The sequence below is a fragment of the Vigna angularis genome, chromosome 7 (genome assembly GCF_016808095.1).
Source record: "Vigna angularis cultivar LongXiaoDou No.4 chromosome 7, ASM1680809v1, whole genome shotgun sequence".
NCBI lineage: Eukaryota > Viridiplantae > Streptophyta > Magnoliopsida > Fabales > Fabaceae > Vigna > Vigna angularis.
Window position 1 is genome coordinate 2525089 of NC_068976.1, and position 21345 is coordinate 2546433.

Sequence of the window (21345 nt, forward strand, 5' to 3'; positions counted from 1 at the left end):
AGTAGTCATATCATCTTTAATCAATTAAAATTGTATATAAAGTTTTGCTACATGAGAAATATTAATTGTAAATAATTGTATCTAATATGATAAAATCTATTCACAGGAATTTTTGTCATATTTTATATGATTAATTAGGATAAAATATTAAATTATATTTCTTAATTTACCCACAGGAATTAAGAAAAAAGAACATAATTTGATAGTTTTATTATTAAGATAATGAGTCTAATTGAGTAAGACTTTAGCCCACTGATAAGTTTTATGTTAATAAACTCATTGGTAAAGACATGTTTGCATTGGTAAAACATGACATTTATTTTAGTCTCAAATTATATAATAAGCACGTATTTTTGAATTTGCAGTTTCTCAATTTGTGAATTTTTTTGATATCAAGTGTGGTATTCCCGAGTTGAAAGGTGATAATTATAAGGTTTAGAAGGAAAGAGTTCTTCTTCATTTAGGCTGCATGGACATTGACTATGCTATTGGAAAACCAGAACCACCGGGTATTACTGACACTAGCACTTCAGATGTCATTGATCTTTATGAAAAATGGGAGAGGTCAAATCGTCTCTCCGCAACGTTCATAAAAACCAACATTTCCGTTGGGATCCGGGGTTCAGTTGACCAGTATGAGAATGTCAAAGATTTACTAAGGGCTATTGATGAACAGTTTAGACATCTGATAAATCTCTTGCCAGCACCCTTATAATGCAGTTTTCATCCTTAAAGCTCACTGGAATTAAGGGAGTACGTGATCATATCATGCACATAAGGGACATTGTGGCTCAATTAAAATCTTTGGAAGTTACCATGTCTGATTCTTTCCTAGTACACTATATTTTGTGCACTTTGCCTCACCATTATGCCCCCTTTAAAATCTCTTACAACACACATAAGGATAAATGGTCTATTAATGAATTATTGACCACGTGTGTTCAAGAAGAAGAAAAGCTATTGATAGAAGAAGGGGAGAAGGTGAACTTAACCACTTCTTTTGAGAATAAGAAGAACCAAGTTAATAAGAAGGGAAAGATTCCTACTAAGCTAGTTATTAAGAAGGAGTCCAGATGTTTCTTTTGTAAAAAGAAAGGACACATGAAGAAAGACTGCTTAAAATTTAAGAATTGGCTTGATAAGAAAGGTACTCCATTTGTTTTTGTCTGTTATGAATCTAATTTGACTAGTTTTAATCATAACACATGGTGGATTGATTCTGGTTCTACAATCCATGTTTCTAATACCTTGCAGGGTATGCAAAACCTAAGGAGGCTAGTGGGAAGTGAGTAATATATCTACTCAGGGAGTAAGATGAGTTCACATGTGGAGGCCATTGGAACGTGCACCTTAATTTTAAGTAGTGGTTTTGTTTTGCATTTGGAAAAGACATTTTATGTTCCTTGTTTTTCTAAAAATTTAATTTATGTTTCAAGACTTATACCTTTGGGTTTTTCTTTTAATTTTTTAGATTCTGGTTTTACCTTAATGAATAAATCTAAAGTTGTTGGTTTTGGTGAATTGTGTGAGGGTCTTTATTCCATTTTTTTGCAAAATAATATCGCTTATGATTCTATGCACGTTACTGCCGGGTTAAAAAGATGTGTTATGAATGAGGATTCTTCTGTTTTATGGCACCGTAGATTGGGATATATCTCCATTGAGAGAATTAAGCGATTAGTAAATGATGGAGTACTTCGTACTTTAGATTTTGCTGATTTTGGGACTTGTGTGGATTGCATTAAGGGAAAGCAAACTAACAAGTCCAAAATAGGTGCTAAGAGGAGTTCAAGTTTACTAGAAATTATTCATACAAATATTTGTTGTCCAGATATGGACGCAAGTAGTCCAAAATACTTCATCACCTTTATAGATGACTACTCACGTTATATGTATCTCTACTTACTTCGTTCTATGGATGAAGCTTTGGATGCCTTTAAAATTTTTAAGTCTGAAGTTGAGCTACAATGCGGAAAGCAAGTCAAGATTGTGAGATCAGATAGAGGTGGAGATTATTATGGTAGATACACGGAGAATGGACAAGAATCTGGTCTGTTTGCGAAGTTTCTTCAAGAACATGGAATTGTTGTCCAATACACTAGGCCTGGTTCTCTATATCAGAATGATGTGGTAGAAAGAAGGAACAAAACTTTAATAGAAACCAAGTTTGAGTTATTCAAAGGTTGGAAACCAAGTTTGTGACATATACGCTGTTGGGGATGTCCGTTTGAAGTGAGAATTTATAATCCACAAGAGAAGAAACTAGACTCAAGGACTATTAGTGGGTATTTCATTGGATATGCTGAAAAGTCTAAGGGATATAGATTCTATTGTCCATCGCATAACACTAGGATTGTGGAGTCAAGAAATGCAAAATTTCTTGAGAATTACTTGGTTAGTGGGAGTGATCAGTTTCCAAACATTGGGAATGAAAGAGATCACTATGAAGCTCAACCCTCTAGCTCAAGTGATAGATTTGTTGTCATTCACACCCCTCAAACACAAATGGGTGTTAGACAAACAATAATTGAAGCTTCACAACCTGCTGAAAATGATCTTATAAATGAAGTTGCTAATTAGGAACAACAAGATGATGTTGAACAACCTACTGAACAATTGCTTGAGCAACAATTTCCTCAAGAAAATGATGAGGCAACATTAAGAAGATCTACTAGAGTTAAAAGGCCAGCAATTCCTAGTGATTATGTAGTGTATTTGCAAGAAGTTGACTACAATATTGGAGCTGCAAATGATCCTGAAACATTTTCACAAGCCATGAGTTCTAAAGAATCAAACCTATGGTATGACACCATGAAAGATGAGATGGATTCTATGACATCCAACAAAGTTTGGGATCTCGTTCAGTTGCCTAATGGTGTAAAATTCATTGGATGTAGATGGGTCTTTAAAACCAAGAAAGACTCAAAAGGCAACATTGAGAGACTTAAGGCAAGACTTGTTGCCAAAGGGTTCACTTAGAGAAAAGGAATCGACTACACAGAGACCTTTTCTCCTGTATTTAAGAAAGATTCTTTTCGAGTAATTATGGCATTAGTATCTCATTTTGATTTTGAGTTACATCAAATGGATGTGAAAACAACATTCATGGTTTACATGAAACATCAAATGGTGCCTTGGTTTACATCAAATGGTCATCTGGAAGAAGAGGTTTACATGAAACAACCTGAAGGATTCTCTTCTAAAGACAATGAGCACTTAGTTTGCAAGCTTAATAAATCCATCTATGGATTAAAACAAGCCTCCCGCCAATGGTATCTAAAATTTTATGATGTTATCACTTCATTTGGTTTTGAAGAAATTGTCATGGATCAATGTATATACCAAAAGGTCAGTGGGAGTAAGATTTGTTTCCTTGTATTATACGTGGATGATATTTTGCTTGCAACCAACGATAAGGGTTTTCTATATGAAGTGAAACAATTTTTCTCAAAGAACTTTGACATGAAGGATATGAGAGAGGCATCTTATGTCATTGGCATTAAGATCCATAGGGAAAGATCTCGAGGCATTTTGGGTTTGTCTCAAGAGACCTATATCAACAAAGTGTTAAAGAGGTTTAACATGAAGGATTGTTCACCAAGTGTAGCTCCCATCGTGAAGGGTGATAAACTCAATCTGAGTCAATGTCTGAAAAATGATTTTGAGCGGGAACACATGAACAATATTCCATATGCTTCAGCTATCGGAAGCCTTATGTATGCTCAGGTTTGCACTAGACCTGACATTGCATATCTTGTTGGAGTTTTGGGAAGATATCAGAGTAATCCAGGTGTTGACCATTGGAAAGCTACAAAGAAGGTAATGAGATATCTTCAAGGGTCAAAAGATTACATGCTTATATATAAATGAACTGAATGTTTGGAAGTGATTAGATACTCTGATTCAGAATATGATGGCTGTGTTGATTCACGAAAATCAACATCTGGTTATATTTTTATGTTAGCTGATAGAGTTGTATCTTGGAGAAGTGCCAAGCAAACATTAACTGCTACTTCTACTATGGAAGCTGAGTTCGTTTCTTGTTTTGAGGCTACCTCAGAGTTTCATTTCTGGGCTTAGAATTGTGGACTCTATTTTTAGGCCATTAAAGTTGTATTGTGACAACTCTGCTGCGGTGTTTATGGCTAAGAACAATAAAAGTGGATATCGAAGTAAGCACATTGACATCAAATACTTAGCCATCAGAGAACGTGTTAAGGAAAAGAAAGTTGTCATTGAACACATTAGCACTAAGTTGATGATTGCTGATTCTTTAACTAAAGGCATGCCACCAAAGAATTTTAAGGATCATGTAGTGCGAATGGGACTTGGTTCCATGATGTAATTTCATTATCAGTACATTTATTATTTTCAATGAAACTCTTATTCAGTTTGATGTTTTTTTCTCATATGTTTTTGTGCACATTTATTTTGAGAAGATATCATTTAGTTTTGATCTAGCATAAACATATGGTTTATGCATTAAGTTGAGAGCTAATGTTGAGAGAAATATATATTGTGGTACATGGAAGATAACATACACTATCAAAGGACCTATCGTCATGACTTGTATATATTTTGTCACTTGTTGTGGTTAATAATTGGATAAATGAACCAAGTAGGAGAATGTTAATAATATTTTAAATATTATAGCATTTTCAGTTCCTATTTTTAAGGAACATAAAGTGGTCCATTAAGCCATTATTTTTATCTTTTTAACTACATAGAGGTTATGGAGCAGTTACTAATTTTGTTTAAACATAAAGCCCATTTATTTTTGAACCTGTGATGGTCAAACTTTATATAAGGGAATGAGTTACTCTCTGTTTTGATCACTAAGCCTACTCCTCTATTCAGTAAACACACCATCGAGTTTTAGTGAGTTAAGGTTTGGAAAACAAAGCTATCTGTGTTTGGATTACAAAAGTTGCAATGGCAAGAGGTACGCACATTATTCTTTCATTTTGCTTTCATTGTTTTTTATCTGAATATGTTACTGTGATGTTAATATAACATATTTAGGTCAATTTTATACTCTGATATTTTTATCAGTGCATACACATCAACATGTATTAGAATAGAGAAAAACTTCATGTGATATCGGATATGAAAATCCGATTATACCTATATCATATTTGGAAATTCAATGTGTTGTTTGTCGCATGTCCATTTCCGAATGTTGCTTTGTTATATAGAAGTTTAGTTATATTAATTATTTAATTATTTATTTTCTTATAATTATTTTTAAATTTATGTATAATTTGTATGAGTTTATAATTTGATTAGAAAAATTTTTAATTGTTAAAAGATATTTTTTGTGAATTTATTAGATTTAATAAAAATGTTTTAGAAGAAATGGAATTTTAAAAATGTATATCAAATATGAAAATTCAAATGAGAGGTTATCGGTAGTTGATATCTGATAAATGAGCAATCGAATATGCAGTTTCGATTTTATTTTAGAAAAGTTTAATTTCATGTACTTATTTAATTAGTTTATTATAATTATATTAGAATTTATGTATCAATTTTTATGAATTTATAATTTAATTAGATAATTTTTAATTGTTAAAAAGTAATTTTTATAAGTTTTTTAAATTTAATATAAATATTATAAAGAAAATAAAATTGTGAAGGTGTTTACTCGGATATGAAAAGTAATATCCTATAGATGGATGAATCATCGGATACATAGATCCGATTCATGTATGTTTACTGCTTTTTTTTTTAATGTTTTTTTACTTGTTTTAGGTTTGTTGCACTTTTATATTTGCTGCATGCTGCTTTATTAATATTATTTAAAAATAGGTTTGTTTTATAAAAAAAGTTAAATAAAACCAATTAATTTATAAATGTATTAGTTTATGATTTTATAATTTAATTATAAATGTTTAATTTATTGTATTAGTTTTTTATTTTGTTAAAATTTTTGTATAAAATAAATTATTATTTTTGTTTTATTTAATAACAAAAGTTTGGTATTTAAAATTTATATCAAAATTTTTAATAATTTTTTAGATAGTTTTAAGTAATTTTATTTTAGTGTTTTTTTTAAGTTGATTACATTATTAATAAATGTATAAATGTATAATTTATTGTATTAGTTTATGATTTTATAATATAATTTTAAATTTTGAATTCATTATATTAATTTTTTATTTTGTTATAGGTGATTGTAGTCTAAATGGATGAATATCATTATGGGATTGATTCTGATATAAATTCTACCATGCTATCAGAATTTTCGTCTTTTATAAATGAGGTTGCTGAGGGAGATTCACTATAGTAGAAAAGGCTTTTAACGTCTCTTATTTGAGGCTTTTGACGTTTGATCCGTCCTTGACGTCTTATTGGGTGACATCAATGGAACGTCAGGCCCCATAGTCAGACGTCTATATATAGACGTCGGTTCCTACAGTCGGACGTCTATATAAACGTCAGATTGCACAAGTCGGATGTCTATAGAGAAGTCTGACTGCACAAGTCAGACGTCTATAGGAACATCAGATTGTAGGGATCGACGTCTAATCCCTTGAACGCTAATCACCTAAAATTGTCACTGTAAGCCATTAGACGTTTGTGTGCATTGACAGACGTCTATAGACGTCAGACAGTGCAATAACAGATGTCTACTGGGTGTTTTTTTTTTAAATTAATTTATTTTTACAATAAAATCACGTCTGAAAAACAAAAAATTGTCCCAACACAGCAAAATATAACATATTTTATGCGTTTCAAGTTAACAAAGTACTAAATAATCTAAAAAATAATCCAAAACCTAAACTATCAAAAGTTAAACTTAAACTAAATGTAATTAATGTTCAACATCAATAGTGGTCTTCCTACGTCCATCTCTAGAGAAGATAAGTTGCTCATTCTTGTCTTATCTTTTTAGTTACGTCCTTTAGCATAGGATATGTACTCATGAAGCGCTGCAAAATGAAGAAAAATTCATTATGTTTGCATATGTTCAAAGATGAATTTTATTTGTAATGTATTGAAGGTAATCATCATTACCTCAATCCAGTCATCTGTAATGGTAGCTCGAATGATGGTTTTAATCCAAAACATGACATAATATCCACATTCCCATGAATCTAGCTGCTTGTTACACTAAAATGACAAACTAATTAGTCAAACATTTAGATCATTCAATAACATAGAAAATGAATAAGAACTATAAATGACTTACAACTTTTGGATACAGGATTTGAACTAATTGACCTCGGGGTTTACCCATAACTTTATTTACATTGAAAACACAAGGTAATACTAATATAACTATATTTATCATAAAAATTGAAGGTGAACATGAAACATAACAAGAGAAACACTTACTCTTGAAGCATGTTTTTGAAGTCATTTTTCGTCCTCATGTGCAGCGAACAAAACCATATAATTTTGCATTGTCTGGGAATGATGACCATCAACTGCTAGTGAGACCTATCATGAATCAAAAATAGTTAGTAAACTAATTAAGTAAACTTTAATGAAATTTTACTTAGAACAACTCATACCCATCAATGTATGGCACAAGGTATACGTCTCTATTTGACTTAGCCATCCATGTTTGCAAATAATTTTGTTTGGTCTTAATTGTGTTACCAGAAGGTTGAATGGTCTGAGGTTCAACAAATTCGTACATGGAAGATCGACCTTGGTCCACAATGACAGTGACCATGTACCTAAAACAACAAATTTAAGTTGTTAGAAACTGAGAATCTAAATATAATTAATATGGAAGAAAAAATTTACTATCTTACATGCATCATAGTTGAAGGATGGAAATATTCAACATCCTGTCTCCCCCAATGACCTCTAGTGCATAATTTAATGTGATATATACTGGCACATGGCACTGAAGGCCAAATACTCTTAAATCCCAGTACAATTCTACTAGTCCTTTGGACAACCTGGGTAATTTTGTCATGAGCTTTGATAGAGGATCATCCTCCGCTTCACCCATGTCATCATCTTCATCTATAACTAGCTCATGCATCGATGGCTTCTGAGGACGTGTGAACTGAAGATAAAATTTTCAAAGTTATCAATCAATATTTATAAATTTAGCATACAAAAACTAATAATAAAAATATTATACTTGTGGTGTAGCAATGTGTGACATGATCAATGTTTTAGGCCAGGCTATAAATGTTCCTATGGCCTTCCCCACAAAATGAATTTCTGAAGTGGGTACAAACATCTGAGCCTGGGAATCCCGAACCTCGTCAATCATCATACGAACGTGGTGGCATAATAAGGGAACACCATAAATAGGTTGTCCTCCCTCAAGTACTCGTCGAACAACCACAATGCGTGGTGGCATAATAAGGGAACAACCATAAGTAGGCTCAACCAACAACTCATATTGACAACTATACTTAGTAGGGTCTACAAGAGAGCATGATCCTCTTGTGTTGACCCGAGGTGCTGTTGGAGCTTTAGTGGACACCCCCACGGTGCCCTGGGTCATGGAATGCAGCTTCTCTTCAAGCGCTTTTTAGATTTATTTTTGTTCTTGTAGTTGTTCCATGAATCGTTGCTCCATAGATCTCATGCTTTGGTTGAGCCTTTCCTCCCACTGAAGATCCATCTTCTTCAGTGCCTCCTAACTCATGGATTCAATGTTTTTTTGTGTAGGGGCAAAGTAGTCACGAAGATCAATCGCCCCACCAACTCCACGTACACGTCCTGGGTGCTCGGGCTTTCCAATGGTCGTTGTTAGAATGTCGTCCCTACCTTGGCCAACAAATGTTCCCTGAGTCTACTGCTCAACCAATTCATCCTGCATATAACAACAAACTTTGTTACATAAAACACATGGGATGATAAATACACAACCAATCAATGTTTAGATATTGAACTTACAATTTGTGAGATCAAGGCAGCTGAGGAGGATGTTATGTTCCCATCAGACTTAGTCCGAGCAGCCTTCCACATCTCGTACCCAACAAATGCAGGTGCTAGGTCGGGGGACTCAAGTCTTAAGGCCTCTACTCGACTCTTTCTCATCTTCCTCTCAAGTAATGCATAACCACCTCGTGATAACACGTGAGGAGCATCATTTAGTCTTTGTCTTTCTTGGACAGCTAACCTTTTACCCTGTCAAACCATATATATTCATAAGTGTAAAATCACAATTAAATGCATTAACTAACTAAAGAAAACAGTTAAGAAACAAACTTGTCAGTCCCCAGACTCTCTAGATGCACGAAATTGCATCAACTCCTCCTTAGTTATTATGTACTTGTTACAAGGAGACTCGTGTTGTTTGTCTCCAAAGACATATAGACGTGTTAGTCTTGTCTTGAAATCCCTCCATTTGATCGCTACATTGGATAAGACTTTCTTTCTAATTTGACCAATGTTTGGAATATCAAAATGTTGTTGTTTAAAACGAAGACCATGTTAATAACATAATAAGAACAAAGTAAACAATATATCAAATTTCTTTTAAGTAAACATACCTGAATGTCCTACCATAAAAGGTTCTTGTCGACCTTTGGGATGTCATCTCAAGATGCAAGAATGATAGAAACATGGGTTTTTGCTAACATACCCAAATAACTCCTAAACTTATCAACATGTGACCTTGAAGGCAGACCTGATCTCGGGTCAATGTCAACATGTATCATGTCCTCTGCAACACGTCGGGATAACACATCGGGCAATCTTGTGACCGGTCGACCACATCTGCTCTTTCCTGATCCTGATCCTGAGGTCGACATATGCAAAGAAGTCTAACATGATAAATTTCATAATATTTCAGCAACATTTCGCATTGGTCTCCGAAATACACAAAATGAGAGTGGTCAGGGATGACCACAATCAAATATGCATCCGGAAAACAACACAAACAATATGAACCAAAATTTTATCAATCTTATCCATAAACTCCAACTTACATGTTATAGCAAATTATGAAAAATAATTTTTCCAAACTATCCAATCGGACAATTCAAAATTTAACACAAACGATTAAAGATTAATCGTTTGTGTTAAATTTTAAAAAGGAACTAAGTTTCACTTATAATATAACACGCCAATCATAATAACACAACAAACTTTATCACATGTTTTAACTAAAAACCCAATCACATGCATACCCAAAAGCCAATAACATGCATACCAAAAGCCAATAACATGCATACACAAAAACTTTTCAACAAGAAAGTTAACCTTCTTAACAGATTAAAAACGTACTGGAGGGAAATGGAGGAATGCACCTCTCAAAAACGCAAGAAATCGTGGGCCAAAAACGCTCAAAATCGCCGCCCAAGAACACGCATAAAACTGCACCAAAACGCAAAAGAGACAATGACCACTAGTAATGTAATCGGAGTAAAACTAATTTTAAACGGTGCAAAAGAGACAAAACAAACCTCAAAAGCGTAGGCCGTGGAGAGAAAACGCAAGGAAGACAATGAATAGTGAGTGCACGTAACTGCTATCTCGCATTCGCGGGTTGGTAATAGGAGACCTTTAGACATTGGCCCCCCTCCCAGCCGACGTCTAAATGACGTTACACGTCCACTCCCCTCCCAAGCCGACGTGTATGAGTTTAAAATATTAATTTTGGCGAACACATTTAGCGTCTCGGTTGGGGGGAGTCGACGTCTAAGACCTATTTAGACGTTGGGGCTAACTGACGGACGTCTAAGGGCAATGGAATAGTCACTTTTATAGGTCATTTGGCGTCTAGGGAAGGGGTGCCGACGTCTAAATAGGACTTTAAATGTCGGGATGGCAAGATCAGACATCTAAAAGTGACTATTGGGATTCTAGGTTGACCAATTCGACGTCCAATGTTGTGGGCCGACGTCTAAATAGGCCATACACGTCGGCCTCCTGCCCCCGGACGTCTAAAGCCAATAATTTTGTTTATTTTTTCGTATATTTCTAACGTCCATTTGAGGGGCATTGACGTGTATTCGTATTTAGACGTCCCCTCACCCCCATAGTCGTAGTCTAAATAGTTCTCTTATTTACAAAAAGTCCACTAGTGGTCAGACATTTAAAGGGTGATGTTAAAGGCCTTTTCTGCACTAGTGATCTAACAAATCATTTCACAACAAATGAAATTATTTTTTCTCGTGAAAACTTAATTGAATGGGTAAGAGGGATTGCATATGATCTAGGATTTGTTGTGGTGACTATAAGATCCGATAAAGTTATCGGTCAACCTAGGAGGAAGACGTTTGTGTTGCTAGGATGTGAAAGAGGTGAAAAATATAGAAAATACAAACACGATGTTGAACCTAGTACATATGGCACCTAAAAATGTGAGTGTCATTTCTAGTTAAGGGGCAAGCCATCTGCTAATGGCGATGGGTGGGTATTGCAAGTGATATGTGGATACCACAACCACGATTTAGTAGAAACTTTAGTGAGACATCGTTACGCTGGTAGGTTAAATCCTCCTGAACAAGTAATACTTGTTGATATGACTAAAACCTCCAGAGTGGCGCGTTGACTTTCTTCAAAATCTAATTCATCCAGATTACAAAATTGGCCTAAAATTGGGAGATGCAGCAAGGATGACACATCATCTAAAGTCACGGACATCTCACCCACTGGAAGATGGAAACTACTAGCCTCGAAATGAAACCTCTCTACAAATGCCAGCAGTAGACCCTTATCCACGTAGTCATATGAGATGTCCACCAGAGAAATCAGACCCGAACCATGCACCATGTCTCTAATGCCCTTGTGGAAGGATCCTAATTTGTTTAACTTGTTCCCGTGGGAGATCAACTTCATCTCCCCCCGACCCTAAAGAATAATATTTAATATAAAATTTGCCTTCAACTAAACAATAATCATTAAAATTAAAGTTTTGCAATTACCCAACCCTGCCAATTCACCTTTAAGAACATCTTGATGTTCATCCTCCTGATTAAAATTGTGCTCCAAGAAATCCATCTTCAAGAACAATTGCATCCTCCTTAAACCTCACAACTCCATGGTCATCAACCTCAACATTAGGCTCAGTTGCTCCACGTCTTCTACGAGCAGAAGCAATAAGTTTCCTCGTCTCACCCTTTGAAGAAATCTCTCTACAATATGAAAATGCACATCGAGTACGAGTCATACCTATTCTAAATTATTTTATTAACAACATTAAAAAAATAATCAATTCAAATAATTATATAATTATAATATTAAAAATTCATAATAACTTAAAAAAATAAAATAAAATTACACTAGTAAAAAATATTAAATCATTCAAAACAATTTATTTAAATTCAAATCAATTAAACTACTTCATTATAAAATTAAATAATACATTATTACAAAGAAAAAACTTAAATTTCTAAAAAAATATACAAAATTTAAATAATTTTTAAATAATTATAAACAAAAAAAATTAATTCAAATTAAATTTAATTAATTCAAATTTTATATAATTATAATTCATCATGTCTTCAAATTATAAAAAATTAAAAAGCTGTAAAAAAATCAAACATTCAATTCTATAAAATTATACAAATTTTAAATATATTTTAAATAATTACAAACAATTAATTTTAATTCAAAAAAAATTCATTAATTAAAATATTTAAATAATTATAAATTAGTAATATTTTATTAAAAAAAGTAACATTCAATTCTATAAAATTATAAATTAGTAATATTTCATTAAACATTAAATAATTGAAAACAATAAAATTTAATCATTTTAATTAATTCATTAATATATTATTACAAATTAAAAAGAATAAATATTATAAAATTTAAATAAATTATAATTAATATTAAATATTTACAAAATAAATTATTTAATTCAAATTAAATATAATTAATTCACTATTAGTATACATAATAAACTATTTCAAATAAAACCATTAAATAATAAACTATTTAAAAAAAACAATTAAATAATAAACTATTTAAAATAAAACAATTAAATTCAAATAAAAAGAACAAACTATAAAAAAAACATACAATAAAACCCTAAAATAAAATTAAAAACGAAAAAAAAATACGCATCGGCTCTCCAAACCCGATAGGCATGTATCGATTTTTCATATCCGATACATGTCTATCGCGTTTCAGATCACAAAACCACGAACAAATCAAGCAAATCAAAAAATTCAAACACTTTCTAATCATCCAATTTATATATCCAATCTATAGACATGCTACAAACATGCAAAAGCAAAAAAAAAAATTAAAATCATGAACCAACCTTTGACAACATTTGAGCATCGAACAATGGAGGAAAAATGGAGGAAGAAGACGAAGTGTGCCTCTGTGCGACTGGAAAAGAGAGCAAAGAGAAGGAGAAACTAAAATGCCAAAATGAGAACCTGTGTTAGTGTGCGCGCAAGAGAACAAAGAAAGAAAAAATCATATCCGAGAAGAGTGTTGTGTTTCTGTACCTCTGTTGCGAAAAAGAAGAAATTTTTTATTTTTTGTTTCTTCTTTCATGTGCAAAGTCCTACTCCTCTTCTTGACCAATTTGGGGTGGATGCTCACATGCATTGAACAAAACCCGGTAATAGAAAACAAAATATGTTCTAGAATGGTGAATTCGAGATGCATGCACCCATTTTCAATGTTTTTTTCTTCGCTTAGAATCGTGGTGTTGAACTCACATTACAACATGTTGGCTTGTCTTAACAACTAGTGCATAAGGATACATGGTACATGGGAAGGCACGATATTTTATGTATGGAAACATGTAAGGATCAAAAGGTTAATAGACATTTAAAAGTTTAGGGGTGGAGGAAGTAGTAGCCCACTTATAAATGGGCAAACATGGATAAGCCCATAATTGTTATTTTTTAATTAAAATAGAAATTTGTTTATGTAAGAGTGTCTTCTTAATACAATACCCCTAAGTATTGTTGCTACTGATATTAGTGTTTGGATGAACTGTGCAAAACAAGATCAATAACAAATCATCTAAAATATAAGAAACAAAAACTACTTTTAAATAAATCTTTTTATATTTTTTTTATCATTTCAAAGTTAAACAGGGTATCTCAAACTAAAAATGAATAATTGTATTGTGTTATTTAATATTGATTTTTTTTTATGTTCGATATCCTTAACGTGTAATGTCATGTGTTAAATTAGCGTATCACTTACTTACTTTTGTTTAAAAGTGGTTAATGCAAGTTTATTATCATAGATTGCCAATTTTTAATAAAATTAAAAGTGAATTGAGTGTTCTTTTTAAATGATAAGACTAAATAGAGATAATCTAACCAATACAAAAAGTATTGATCCTAAAAGTTTTAATTGGTTGGGAAATACATTTTATTTTAATTAGTTTCCTTTTAACGAAGGACTCTTCTTGATGTGAGTTTTTAACATTAAAAAAATGTTTAACGACATTTTTATAATTAATGTAATAAAATAATATTTTATTAAGTAATTTCTTGATTATTTTAAAATTTAAAATAAAAAGTATTCTATTTTATTCACTTACAAAAAATAATTTATGAGAAAATCCGTAAGAAAATTATTGGTATATTATCTTATGACTTGTTAAAATATTATTAAACCTTTCCTTAATAATTTATATCTTCCGGATAAAATGCCGGAAATAATTTAAAATTCCTACAACTTTCTTATAGGTTTTTATTCCCGCAACAAATTTGCAGGATGTTGCGGTAAAATTCTTTTGCAAAATAAAACTGTAACAATTTTACACAAATATCCATGTGTATTTCCTTTCACGTGGATAATTTTCGAAACAAAAACTCAAAAGAAGTAAATTACTTTCAAGTAGTGCTAGTATATTCTATTTGGAAGTGCCAAAATGAGTCTATCTGATTTATTTAAACTTGATTTATTTAAACTTGATTTTAACCTGTCTAAAATACATCATATTATACTTAAAATAAGTTAATAATTGCAACTCGACCCGTACACCAATGGGTTGATCTATTATCAATTTTTGTTTTTCTTTTCCAATCATTGAAAATATAATTTCACATAAAAAATACATTGGAATTTTTTATATTAAAGCATATGAAAAACGGGTTCACGTCGAGCTGATGGTGATGGTGTTTATTTGTTCGTCATGATATTGGCTATCGGTCTCTTATAAAGTCTAGAGGAGATGAAAAAGAATAATGGATATCAATATGAGAAAAGAATTAAAGGATTAGTTTACGTGGGTCACATATACTCTGGATATGAAAGGAGAATAGTAAACTTGGAGATAAAAGAAGAATTAGGTTCCAAAGATGAGATGAGAGGAGAATAGTAGAGGACATAAGTAAAGTGTCGTGGCCCAATATTTTAAATGAAGTGAATGTGAAATGTTGTCGCAATTTACAAACGTGTTTCATTTAGGTTTTTAATGATGCCTAGTTGTCGGACTTGCCTGCTTGGTTGGCAAGCTAGGCAAGATAGGCTAGAACAAGCTGACAAGTTGGCCCGCCGGGCTTGACCTTTTTTTTCATATATATGTATATAAGATCATTTTGACCTATACATCTTAGGATATCTAAAAGCTCCTTGAAATCATCTTGACTCGTAATGATCAAAATCATTTTATCACACGTATGGCCAAGACAATCTTGACCCACTAGATCATCTCGGACAATCATAAACATTTATCGATATCAATTCGCTCTATGATGACTAAGATCGCATGGGCCAGGTCGTATTATAGTAGAAAGAAGGTTAAGAGTTAAGGTGTATCATAAACATCATTAAGTAGATTAATTATTATAATTATCTGTGTGGCCCTAGCTTAACCAAGTAAGGAGCCATAAGCCTAATATAAATAGCATTGCTCACGAGGCAACTAATTGTGTTCATCATTACTACATTTATTACTCTCGTTGACGCGCACTCTGACTTGAGCCTTAAAGTATCTTTTTTAGTTACATCCCGTATTGACTTGGAGTGATACTTTTAACAATTGCCCTTCTCGAGGTAATGTTTCACTTAGCGTTTCCAATAAGCCTCTTCATCTTTTTGCTCCTTGATGTTGTGATGCTACTAGACTTGTACGATGAAGTAACCGAAGAACATGGAATTTTTTTTCATTCTTATTCATCATATCGGCGATGCTACCTAGATCATATTGGTATTTTAAGACTTTTGTTTAAATCATACCGAATCTGGGGGATAGTATATTATATGTACCTGAGATCATCTCAACCTATACACATTAAGATATCTAAAGCATGTTTGACATTACCTTGGCCCTTAATAGCCGAAATCATTTTATCACATATATGGTCGGGACAATCTCAACCCATTCCTACCTTAGATCATCTCTAATAATCATGTGCACTTCTCGTTATCAATTTGCTTTGTGATGACCAAGATTGCATCAATCATATTGTATTACAACATAAAGGAGGTTAAGAGTTAAAGCGTATTATTAACATCATTAAGCATATTAATCGTGGTAATTATCTAAATGGTCTAGAACCAACCAAGTAACCTATAATATAAATACTTTTGTTCACAAGGTAATTATTACGTATTCATTATTACAATATTTATTACTCTCATTGATGCATATCAATGACTTGAACCTCAAAGTATATTTTGCATATACATATCTTTTCATCTTGAAACAATACTTAGATCTTAGAATATTTCAATTTAAAGATTGAATAGTACAATGAAAATCCTTTTTATAAAATAAATTCTAAGATATATTCGATAGTGGAAAATCATCTAGTAAATAAAATTCATAAATTTTACATTATTTAAGTGATTATTTGGTAAAAATTCATGCTAGTTTGGTTAATATATTTTTTTATTAACATTTAAAATTTTACATCAATTAAAAATAAAAATAATTATAATATTTAATTTAATTTTATAAAGTTAAATTAGACTAATTATTTACGTTTTGTCATAAATTCAAAAATTTTAACTAATCAAATATCTTCAATGATTAATGATAGTTGATACTTGTCTTATTTGAAGTCAAAAAGGCTGGCTTGATACGTAGCGTGAGGGAAAAGAAAAGAGAGTAATACCTTGTTTGGGTGAAAATAAACATCATTTGAGACTTTAATCAATATATTAACATTGCTTTGCTTGTTTGTATATGTATCAACTTTGCAATTTCCACATCAAATAACTTTTTCCACCACTTCATCATAAAATGCTAAGTTCATTTAGTTCAAAAAAGTCAATACCCATTTCATAAAAGGTACTTATTTAAAGCACATGTTTGCGAAGATCAAGTTGTTATGGTCTCCAACAATAACATTATAACAATACGAACCTTCATTACCATTTCAGCTCAATTAATTTTTAAATTGTTTTTCTTTTGTAAATAGTTTTATATTAAACTAGGTTAAATTAATAAAAAAACGTGTTAATAATTTATTTACTTTATATACTATGCATTTATTAGTTTTGCTTTTGTTAATCAACTTTTAAAAATTAAAAATAATAAAAATTAGAATTTAAAAAAATATCAAATTAAAGACCTTTTGGTTGTTCTATTACCCTTGTCTAAATTCTTTTTTGATCTTATATTTTAATACGTGGAGAAATGAATTATAAAAGAAGTTCTTCTTGAACAATGAGTGATTGATATTTTAAAATAAACAAACTTAGAAACAAATCCATTCCTTTTATACTTTTCTACTTGTTTTCTTGTAATTTCTCACTTTTTTTTATTCTTACAAGTACTTTTCTTATAAGAAAATAATTATCCTCGTGTTTAGAAATACATGGTTAGCCTTGATTGAGAATCCAAGTGTAAATCAAAGTCTCACATTAGATAGAAATGAGAAAATAGAATATTATATAAAGATGAAAGACCCATTAATATATTATTTTAAGGTTTTGAGTAGAGAGTGGTGTCAATCCCTTATATGACTCGACTCATATCTCATTAATATTGTGTCTCTCCAATGAACCTCTTCCTCCATAAACCCAATAGTGATATCAGAACCGATGATTTGTCTTGATGACCGACTCAGAGTATAATGATCGAAGAACTACTCGTGGTGGAAGGAACTCAAACTATGAGAAAGTAAAATACTGTATAAAAATTGAAATTCATTTGTAATACATTTTGTTTCTAAACTTTTAAAACGAATAGATATAATTTTTTTATTTAATCCAAAAACCGATAAAATATGTACAAGTATTTAACATACCATTTTTTAAATCTTTCTAATTTTCCTTACCTTTCTGTTTAGAAAATGAAAATTGAGATCCACAAGAAATGGAGAAGTGCATCTATAAGTGAAGACACCATAAACGTGCAGGTCTCAGAAATCAATTAATCATTTGATATCAAGAATGAATCATCATAGCTTCAATTAGTCAACCTGAAATCTATTCACTTCGGAAGTGGCAAGTACACAAACATTTTGGTTCATTATCTCAAAGGGATGTCATGTAATGTAAATGATAGTAATAATGATGTGAATGAACAAAGAACCTTGCCTATTCTAGTTTCTTCCCGTTAGAATGATGTGCATATTTCTATGATAGTGATTAATGCCTAATTAATTGTCATTGTTCAAGTGTTATCACTGACCAAGAGATAATGAAATGTATGTTAATCTAGCTGGTATAGTTCCGGCGGCTACTCAATGTCAATACAGTTAGTCAATAAACAGTTAGTCAAACCTTAATTTTTTTGCATGCATTTATTGTCATATTCAACATCTCCCTTAGGTTGTTGACCAAGTTCATCCCCTCATACCTTAAACATTCTCTGTGCCATACTAGTAATGAGAGCCAAAGGTTGGTATACTTGTGTTATTACTGTAAATTTTCTTTGAAAAGTAAGCATTCTAAAGCAAGAGAGATATTTTAAAATTCTTTGACTAATGGTTTAAAGCAATACCAGGTTTGATTATTCTTCGCAAGGAGACATTTATTTGAAGTAGCATGATTTTATAATAAGTGTTAATAAAATTCTTTTATTGATTTAATCATTTTACCAATTAAGAGTGTTGTTGTTGACGTTGTTAAATTTGTGCATTTGAAAATTGAGGAAGGATGTGCATTAGGGTTTTCGTTTGCATGTGATGTGTCCTATCTATCACTTGCATATGCATAGATTTGTAGTGTAGTTGAAATATGATGATGGAAATATGAAGTTCTTAAGGATGAAGATGCACTTCTTAGCCAAAATGAGGCCGATTTCTGTTTCATTGATTTTCTTAGTTGAGGGAGGGTCTATGTATGCTTGAAAAGTTTGTATGGTTCTTGTGTGGATTTTTGTTAGTATTAATTTGTAGTATTAGTTAGGTTAAGATCCATCATGACCAAATTGGGCTCCACCGTACATTTAGAGACCAATGAATTTCATTTCTTTTGAGGTTTCATCTCCTCCTTCTTGACTATGTTGAAGTATATATGTGACAGTCATAAATGGTAGCTGCTTTATCAAAGAGGCCAATTTGATTCAAGAGCTGAAGTGACCACTGACCTGACGACACCACTTTCTTTTTTGAAAGTCAGGTTTGGGCTTCACCTATTTGTTGATTTAGAATGAGTTCCAAATGCGTAGAGTATCATAGTTTCATCTAACTTTGAAAAGATATACCAAGTAGTTGAGATGTGACAGAGTTAATTCTAATGGATACTAACAGAGAAACTATTGTGCAACAAATTTGTCATATTGGAGTATCCTCCTCGCATTGGTCATCAAATAATGAAAGTAAGTAATTTTAGTTTGCACAAATGTTGTAAAAAACTATTCTTTTTATATAATATAACAGAAAGATTAAAATGATTTTATGCTATAAAATGAATGGTATTTTTACTATGTTAAGACCAAAGTAGAAGTTTCCTCGGTTGAAATGTTTTCTTTTTGCGTGTTCTTCAAATAGTGAAACCAAAGAAAGTGAACGCCACTTTTAAAGTTGAATGAGAATTTTAGTTCTAATAGTTCATGAAACTTTAGTTTTAGATATCCCACGAGTGGTCGAAGCTGTTTGATCCGATTAATGAGTTCATTGATTTAGAAGCATTGGGGCATTACAAGTTTAGAGTTCCACTTGAAGAAGAATATGACACAAAAATGATGTCAAGATGGAGGCAAAGACTGATATAAACCATCTATTATGGATGACCCATGTGTCAATTTTGTACAAGGAAGTGGTCCCTCCACATTCATCAAAATAAGGAGCCCTAATGGCAGTGTTAATGCTAAGGATGTGTTTACTTTTTGTGTGTGCATGTACTATATATGTAATGTGGGGGAAATGGATGAGAGTTCACAGGAAATAGAAAAGATAGATATTTGTAAAAACCAAAAAGTATTGTTGCGCATTGCACAAACGCTCATCTCCCAAAGTTTTCAAATCATGTTTAGGAATAGACAAAGATACTGAGGTAGGGGATGATGCTACTTTCCCTCTTTTGAAAACTTTTTCTTCAATGGCTATCTGTAATATGATTAAACTTTTGAGGGGCTAAATTGAGCAACTTATCTAAAGAGATTCCGACAATATGACTTGACTCGTGTATTATGGGTGATTTATGGACAAGAGCCATTTAATATTCTAGTGCATGTCTCATCCCTTCAATGGTCCACATATGTGATGGCAGGATCATTCGTGCATTGTTACACACCATGGATTTCAGCTAAAAGCAAAAATGATACTTTAAATCTAACACAGACTCTCTTAAGTCCTAATGACGTGTTCACTCTGCAATTGGACAGTTTTTATATGGTGGTGTAAACTTCAAAGGGAAAAATCAAGTCTTGTAAAAATGTTAGAGCAAGTAGGGGGTTTTCAATTGATGATTTGATTTCAACTAGTTGTGATTTGAGAGCACATTCCATGAACTGGAGATTAACTTGCTCATGATCAGATCCTTAAAATGGGCCCAAACATATATCTCAGAAATCCCAATGCTCCATTTGCTACAAGAACAAGACCACCTCTGACAGCAGATGCAAACAAGATACCACGATTATTCTTAGCTTATACGTGTCTTACATCAGTGTCAATCTCATCCTGCAGACAACAAAGACAGTGAGGCACACCCACATAATGGGTACTCACCCAACAAACTTTGGAATCCTGATACTCTTCGCTGATGTGTACACAATGTGTATTCTACAACTATCCATCTTCTCACCCTAAGAGATCAAAGGGAAGAGGAAAACAGCAATTGAGAAGGTATTCGATTACAACTTTGTGTGGGACCATGTTCCTATTTAGTACGTGTCTGTATTTTCTGAAGTGTTAAATCCACCGGATTGAGATAGAACCATGAAAACAGACATGATTTCTCGGTGAACAGACTACAGAATCTATTAGTTTTTTAAAGATATTGAATTAATTTCTTATCAAAAGAATAGGAAAATGTTATTGTGCTTAGAAAGTCAGCATTCTGCGTCACTGGATAAAGCTTTGAGCTTGCACACATACTGGGGGC

General features: G+C 32.1%; 1 long non-coding RNA gene across 2 annotated transcripts; it reads right to left on the reverse strand.

The window, feature by feature from the left end:
* Positions 1-6708: 6708 nt before the first annotated feature.
* LOC108337844 (uncharacterized) lies at positions 6709-13510 on the reverse strand. Of its 2 annotated transcripts, XR_008250301.1 has the most exons (13): positions 13383-13510; positions 13190-13289; positions 10383-12056; positions 10204-10293; positions 9468-9715; positions 9184-9352; positions 8869-9102; positions 8102-8785; positions 7764-8023; positions 7518-7685; positions 7339-7443; positions 7018-7113; positions 6709-6932 (listed from the first exon to the last, which is right to left on the reverse strand). It is a non-coding gene; the product is annotated as an uncharacterized LOC108337844 (long non-coding RNA). The 2 variants fall into 2 exon arrangements; XR_001832944.2 differs by lacking the exon at positions 13383-13510 and having other exon boundaries at positions 13190-13342.
* Between the last annotated feature and the right edge of the window lie 7835 nt (positions 13511-21345).